The following is a 6,000-nucleotide window of genomic DNA, read 5'->3' as shown; positions in this document are numbered from 1 at the left end:
TAGAAAAAAAGTATTTGGTAGGGTTTATCCTTAGGAACCTCAAGAAGCAAAACTATAGAGGTTGCATAGAGATGAAGTGTGATAGTTTGGGGGCCCCGTTACAGATTTCGCATTGTGGTCCAAGAGCTTTAACTTATAGCTGCGGTGATCAGTAGAGCTGGTCCCTTCATTGTTCATCATAAATAACTTATCACTGCAGCTGTGCAAATCATACACATCTCTCCTGGCATGGCACATTACACTCCCCATGACCTAGTCTATAAGGTATGATATGGTAATAGCCATGCCCTGTCTCACAAATTGGAGTCTGAGACACATGCAACTAGTGCAGATTCATAATTGAAATATTCAGTGCCCCATGCAAAATCCGTAACAGGGCCCCCACCTATCATGCGCCACTTTTTAATACTGATGTGTTCTCAGGCACTAGGTTTGGACATGACTGCTTCCTCTAGATGCCTATTAGAGATGAGCGAATCGAAGCTTACGAAGTGGAATTCAATCCGAATTTCAGGAAAAATGTGATTCGCAACGAATGCAACTTTCCTCGCGCTTTGTGGTAACGAATCGCAATTTTCCTAACATGGCGGCTACACGTGTGAGGGCTGAGGACATGGGGCAAGGAACTCTGGGAAGGAGGGACCACCCAGATTGACCTGCCTGCATGCAGCCAATCAGCAGCCAGCCAGCCCTATAAATATGGCAGCCATTTTAGATTCTGCCATTTTCCAGCGTTCAGAGTGCAGGGACAGACGTGTGAAGGCGCTAGGGACAGTGTCATGGTCTTACCTCCTTGCTGTTCCCTTCGTTTGACATGTGCTGGCGGCCATCTTGGTTTCTGGGTTTTCTTGTAGCCTCCCACCCTGCGGCTCCTCCTTCCCACTGGGAGGAGCTGGATGCCCAGCTCATATACAGACGTGGACAAAATTGTTGGTACCCTTTGGTCAATGAAAGAAAAAGTCACAATGGTCACAGAAATAACTTTAATCTGACAAAAGTAATAATAAATTAAAATTCTATAAATGTTAACCAATGAAAGTCAGACATTGTTTTTCAACCATGCTTCAACAGAATTATGTAAAAAAATAAACTCATGAAACAGGCATGGACAAAAATGATGGTACCCCTAGAAAACACAGAACATAATGTGACCAAAGGGACATGTTAATTCAAGGTGTGTCCACTAATTAGCATCACAGGTGTCTACAACCTTGTAATCAGCCATTGGGCCTATATATATGGCTCCAGGTAATCACTGTGTTGTTTGGTGATATGGTGTGTACCACACTCGACATGGACCAGAGGAAGCAAAGGAAAGAGCTGTCTCAAGAGATCAGAAAGAAAATTATAGACAAGCATGTTAAAGGTAAAGGCTATAAGACCATCTCCAAGCAACTAGATGTTCCTGTGAGTACAGTTGCACATATTATTCATAAGTTTAAGATCCATGGGACTGTAGCCAACCTCCCTGGACGTGGCCGCAGGAGGAAAATTGATGACAAATCTAAGAGACGGATAATCCGAATGGTAACAAAAGAGCCTAGAAAGACTTCTAAAGAGATTCAAGGTGAACTTCATGCTCAAGGAACATCAGTGTCAGATCGCACCATCCGTCGTTGTTTGAGCCAAAGTGGACTACATGGGAGACGACCAAGGAGGACACCATTGTTGAAAACGAATCATAAAAAAGCAAGACTGGAATATGCCAAACTACATGTTGACAAGCCACAAAGCTTCTGGGAGAATGTCCTGTGGACAGATGAGACAAAAATCGAAGTTTTTGCCAAGGCACATCAGCTGTATGTTCACAGACGAAAAAATGAAGCATATCAAGAAAAGAACACTGTCCCTACTGTGAAACATGGAGGAGGCTCTGTTATGTTCTGGGGCTGCTTTGCTGCGTCTGGCACAGGGTGTCTTGAATCTGTGCAGGGTACAATGAAATCTCAAGACTATCAAGGAATTCTAGAGAGAAATGTACTAGCCAGTGTCAGAAAGCTTGGTCTCAGTCGCAGGTCATGGGTCTTGCAACAGGACAATGACCCAAAACACACCGCTAAAAACACCCAAGAATGGCTAAGAGGAAAAAATTGGACTATTCTAAAGTGGCCTTCTATGAGCCCTGACCTCAATCCTATTGAGCATCTTTGGAAGGAGCTGAAACATGCAGTCTGGAAAAGGCACCCTTCAAACCGGACACAACTGGAGCAGTTTGCTCATGAGGAGTGGGCCAAAATACCTGCTGAGAGGTGCAGATGTCTCATTGACAGTTACAGGAAGCGTTTGATTGCAGTGATTGCCTCAAAAGGTTGCGCAACAAAATATTAAGTTAGGGGTACCATCATTTTTGTCCATGCCTGTTTCATGAGTTTATTTTTTTACATAATTCTGTTGAAGCATGGTTGAAAAACAATGTCTGACTTTCATTGGTTAACATTTATAGAATTTTAATTTATTATTACTTTTGTCAGATTAAAGTTATTTCTGTGACCATTGTGACTTTTTCTTTCATTGACCAAAGGGTACCAACAATTTTGTCCACGTCTGTATATAGGAGGTCTGTGGCTTCAGTTCCTTGCTTGGTCCTCCTGTGTTCACATGCTTCCAAGACTGCTGCTGCTTCTGGTTCCTGATCCTGGCCTCGTCTGACTACCCCGTTGGTTCCTGATTCCGGCTTCGTCTGACTACCCCGTTGGTTCCTGATTCCGGCTTCGTCTGACTACCCCGTTGGTTCCTGTTCCTGGCTTCGTCTGACTACCCTTCTGGTTCCTGACCTCTGTCTCCGCAAGACCCTGCTTCGGTTTAGCCATCCGTTCGGACTTTGCTTACGGCTTGCTCTTCAATAAAACCTTCTTATTTTCCACTTATCTCTTGTTGTACGTCTGGTTCATGGTTCCATGACATTAGGACCAAGCCATGAATTCTGACGGTACAGGGCCACCCTCGCTACCTACGCTGGTTGCCAGACTTGATCAGCAGGATCACCTGTTGGGTCGGTTCGCTGTGGCGTTGCAAACCCTGCTTGAACGCACGGCTCATTTAGCTTCCGTTGCCGATGGGTCGGTTGTCGCTCCTGGGCCCGCTCCTACTGCCGCTCCGGTTGTTGCGCCAGAGTCTACCCTGACACCTGTTGCTGCGCCTGTGGTGTTTCAGGGTATGACCGGTTCTGCCCCCCTTCCACAGCGCTTTGGGGGAGAGCCAACTCAGTGCCAAGGTTTCCTTAACCAGGTGGGCATTTACTTCGAGTTGCTGCCACATGCCTTTCCTACTGAGAGATCAAGGGTGGGCTTCTTGATCTCGCTGCTCTCGGACAAGGCCTTGGCCTGGGCCAGCCCTTTATGGGAGAACAACAATCCGGTGGTTGCCGAGTTTTCCGGTTTTGTTGCTTCTCTTCGGAAGGTATTCGATGTGCCGGCTCGTGCTGCCTCTGCTGCGAAGCTCCTTATGTCCATCAGACAGGGTTCACGATCCGTAGCTGAATACGCCATTGAGTTTCGTACCCTGGCAGCAGAGGTGGGCTGGAATAATGAGGCTCTGGTCGCTGCTTTCTCTCATGGTCTCTCGGATGCCTTGAAGGATGAGGTTGCAGCTAAGGACCTACCAGTGGAGCTCGAGTCTCTTATTTCTTTCCTGATTTTGATTGACACCAGACTCAGGGAGAGACCTTCCTTTAAGGAGAGCCTGCGGAGGTCTCCTAACAGATTGGCGCCTACGTTTGCTGTCCCACCCGTGCCTCCCTCTCCTCCCACGCCTCCTGGGGATGACTTGTCTGGGGGTGAACCCATGCAGCGGGGGTTTGCTCGCCTGTCTGAGGGGGAGAGGGTACTCCGGAGACGCGAGGGCCGATGCATGTACTGTGGTCTCGGTTGGCATGTCCGAACCGTCCGGGAGAACGCTCGCACCTGAGGTCCTGTCGGGGGCAGATCTTGGGTGGAGTCTCCTCGTCCCCGGTTTCCCGTGTTGACAAACCACTGATCACGGTTGTCCTCTCCTGGGTCGGGGGCTCGGTGACGACCCAGGCGTTGGTGGACTCTGGTGCTGGTGGTTTGTTCATTGATAGAGTGTTCGTTGCCGCCAATTCCATTCCTCTGCAGCCTCGAGGTTCCCCACTGGCTCTTGAGGCGATAGACGGCAGACCCCTTCTGCCGCCACACGTGACTCATGAGACCCTTCCAGTGGGGATAGCCATTGGTGCCGTTCACAGAGAGTCGGTCTGTCTCCAGGTTATTTTGTCTCCACACTACTCGGTGGTCTTGGGGTACCCCTGGCTCCAGAAGCATAATCCGACTTTCGATTGGAGATCGGTCGAGATCCTCTCGTGGTCACCGCAGTGTGGGGCTAGTTGCATCCATGGGCCTGTCAAGTTGCTGTGTACTTCCTCGGACTCTCTGTTGCCTCCTGAATACGAAGAGTACCGGGATGTATTCGATAAGGTGCGCGCGGTTGCCCTACCTCCGCACCGCCCATACGATTGTGCCATAGAGTTACAATCCGGTGCCGTTCCTCCTCGTGGCAAAGTCTATCCACTGTCGGTAGCGGAGAATGAGGCCATGGAGGAGTACGTGAGGGAGGCGCTTTCACGCGGACACATTCGCAAATCCTCGTCCCCGGCAGGGGCTGGATTTTTCTTTGTGAAAAAGAAGGGCGGCGAGTTGAGGCCTTGCATCGATTACAGGGGTCTCAATCGCATCACGATCAAGAACGCTTACCCGATACCCTTGATTTCCGAGCTGTTCGATCGCCTCAAAGGGGCCACGGTCTTTACCAAACTCGACCTGAGGGCGGCATATAACCTGGTAAGGATCAAGGCGGGCGATGAGTGGAAGACCGCGTTTAACACCAGGACCGGTCATTATGAATCCTTGGTTATGCCCTTTGGGTTGTGCAATGCGCCCGCAGTCTTCCAGGAATTCATCAACGATGTTTTCCGTGACCTGTTGCAGCAGTGTGTGGTGGTCTATTTGGATGACATCTTGGTATATTCTGCATCCATGGAGGCCCACATTCTGGATGTCAGACGAGTGTTGCAACGCTTACGAGAGAACAAGCTGTTCGGTAAGCTTGAGAAATGCGAATTTCACCGATCCCAGGTAACCTTCTTAGGTTACATCATTTCCGCTGAGGGGTTCTCCATGGATCCTGAGAAGGTTTCGGCTGTCTTACAGTGGCCCCAGCCCAGTGGGCTTCGTGCCCTGCAGCGCTTTTTGGGCTTCGCCAATTATTATCGGAAGTTCATCAGGGACTTTTCCATGCTAGCCAAGCCTCTCACGGATCTGACCAGGAAGGGCAGTAATCCTCAGGTCTGGCCGCTCGAGGCCATCCGAGCTTTTGAGGCTCCAAAGTCCGCCTTTGTGTCGGCTCCGATTCTGTCGCATCCCAACCCTGGGTTGCCTTTTGTCCTCGAGGTGGACGCGTCTGAGACGGGAGTAGGCGCCCTCCTGTCTCAGCGTAGAACACCAGAGGGTCCTCTGCTTCCTTGTGGGTTTTACTCCCGGAAACTGTCTTCCGCGGAGTGCAACTATCAGATTGGTGACAGGGAGTTATTGGCCATCGTGCAGGCCCTTAAAGAATGGAGGCACTTGCTCGAGGGCTCGGTGGTTCCGGTTCTCATCCTGACGGACCACAAGAATCTGACCTACCTCTCTGAGGCCAAGAGATTGACACCACGTCAGGCCAGATGGGCTCTGTTCTTGTCACGTTTTAATTACGTGGTCTCCTACCTACCCGGCTCCAAGAACATCAGAGCGGATGCCTTATCACGGCAGTACTCCGAGCTGTCCGGGGAGGAGTCGATTCCGACTACGGTCATACCCCCGAATCAGATCCTGGCCGCTATTCGCACCAGCCTGACTTCTCCTCTGGGTGAGCAGATTTTGGCGGCTCAATCTGGTGCTCCCTCTGGGAGACCCAACGGCAGGTGTTTTGTGCCTGAGGAGTTGCGCACTCGGTTGTTGCGAACCTACCATAACTCCAAGGCCGCGGGGCACCCTGGAAAGAATC

This window comes from Bufo gargarizans, chromosome 6, assembly GCF_014858855.1.
Source record: "Bufo gargarizans isolate SCDJY-AF-19 chromosome 6, ASM1485885v1, whole genome shotgun sequence".
Classification (NCBI taxonomy): domain Eukaryota; kingdom Metazoa; phylum Chordata; class Amphibia; order Anura; family Bufonidae; genus Bufo; species Bufo gargarizans.
The sequence above is the reverse complement of the archived record's forward strand: the minus strand, read 5'-3'. Positions refer to the sequence as shown.